Source organism: Pteropus vampyrus, unplaced genomic scaffold (genome assembly GCF_000151845.1).
Source record: "Pteropus vampyrus isolate Shadow unplaced genomic scaffold, Pvam_2.0 Scaffold37, whole genome shotgun sequence".
NCBI lineage: Eukaryota > Metazoa > Chordata > Mammalia > Chiroptera > Pteropodidae > Pteropus > Pteropus vampyrus.
Genome location: NW_011888818.1, coordinates 8,799,143 through 8,800,786, shown reverse-complemented (window position 1 = coordinate 8,800,786; position 1,644 = coordinate 8,799,143). Strand labels below are relative to the sequence as shown.

The 1,644-nt window shown below is 40.7% G+C and overlaps 1 pseudogene; it reads right to left on the bottom strand.

Moving 5' to 3' along the window:
- Window positions 1-665: 665 nt before the first annotated feature.
- Window positions 666-784, bottom strand: LOC111738407 (annotated as a pseudogene).
- Between the last annotated feature and the right edge of the window lie 860 nt (window positions 785-1,644).

Sequence of the window (1,644 nt, the reverse complement as noted above, 5' to 3'; positions counted from 1 at the left end):
TGGAGAATTAAATCCATTTACATTGAAAGCAATTGTTGATAGATATTTAATTATTGCCATTTTATTAATCATATTTTTGATCCTTTTCTTTTTCTTTTTCTTCTTCTTAAAGAAGTCTCTCCAACATATCTTGTAATGTTAGCTTTTTCTTGTCTGAGAAGCTCTTTATCTGTTTTTTTATTCTAAATGATAGCTCTGCTGAGTATTCTTTGTTGTAGGTCTATGCTTTTTATAACTTTGAATAGTTTGTGCCAATCCTTCTTGCCTGCAAAGTTTCTGTTGAGAAATCAGCTGACAGTCTTATGGGAGCTTCCATGTAGGTAACTGCTTTTCTCTTGCTGCTTTTACGATTCTCTCTTTGTCTTTAACCTTTGGCATTTTAATTATGATGTGTCTTGGTGTGGGTCTCTTTAGGTTCATCTTGTTTGGGACTCTCTGCACTCCTTGAGTTTGTATGTCTATTTCTTTTACTAGGTGAGGGAAATTTTCTATCATTATTTCTTCAAATAGGTTTCAATTCCTTGCTCTCTCTCTTCTTCTTCTGGTACCCCTATGATGCTAATGTTGGAGTGCTTGATGTTGTCCCAGAGGCCCCTTAAATTCTCCTAATTTTTTTGGATTCTTTTTTTCTTTCTCTCTCTCTCTCTCTCTCTTTTTTTTCTTAATGCCTACAGCACCTGGTATTCCTAGGTGGTCTCCCATTCAAGTACTAACCAGGCCCAATCCTGCTTAACTTCCGAGATCAGACGAGATTGGGCACGTTCAGGGTGGCATGGCCATAGGTGGATTCTTTTTTTCTTGTCACTGTTCTGATTGGGCATTTTCTGCTACCTTATCTTCTAAATTGCTGAGTCAGTTCTCTACTTCATCTAATCTACTGTTGATTCCCTGTAATTTTAGTTATTGTATTCTTCATTTCTGACTGGTTCTTTTTTATGTTTTCATCTCCATTTTTATGTCTTCTATTTCTTTCTTAAAGTTGTCACTGAGTTCATCTACTCTTCCCCTAAGTTCAGTGAGCATCCTTATAATCAGTGTTCTGAACTCTACATTTGGTAAATTGCTTGTCTCCATTTTGCTTTTTCTGGAGCTTTGTTGTTCTTTTATCTGGGACATGTTTATTTGTCTCCCTATTTTGGCTGCCTTCCTGCATTTGTTTCTATGTATTAAGTAGGGCTATTATGTTTCCTGGTCTTACTAAAGTGGCCTTATGTAGTAGGTATCCTGTGGGTCCCTGTGGTGCAGCTTCCCTAGTTACCTAAGTCAGGTGTTCCAGGTGTGTCCCTTATATGGGCTGTGTGTGCCCTCCTGTTGTACTTGAGCCTTGGTTGTTTGCAAGTCAATGGGAGAGATTAACTCTTTGACTGATTGGTTGTGAGGACTGGTTGGTGACTACGATGAAGGAGCTGTTATGCAGGGGCTGATCCTATGGAGCAGGATTCACTGTAGCAGGGCTTTGGTGCCTGTCCAATTTTCCCCTTGGGTGTGTCATCTTTGGATGCAGCCCCAGGTAGAGCTTTGGCTCAGTTCTCCTTGGAGGGGCCCTGCTGCAGACCAAATTCAGCCACAGCTTGTGCTCTGCCCAGGGCCACCTGGCATGAGCCATCAAGCAATCTGCTGATGGTCACCACCCGCACTGGGCTT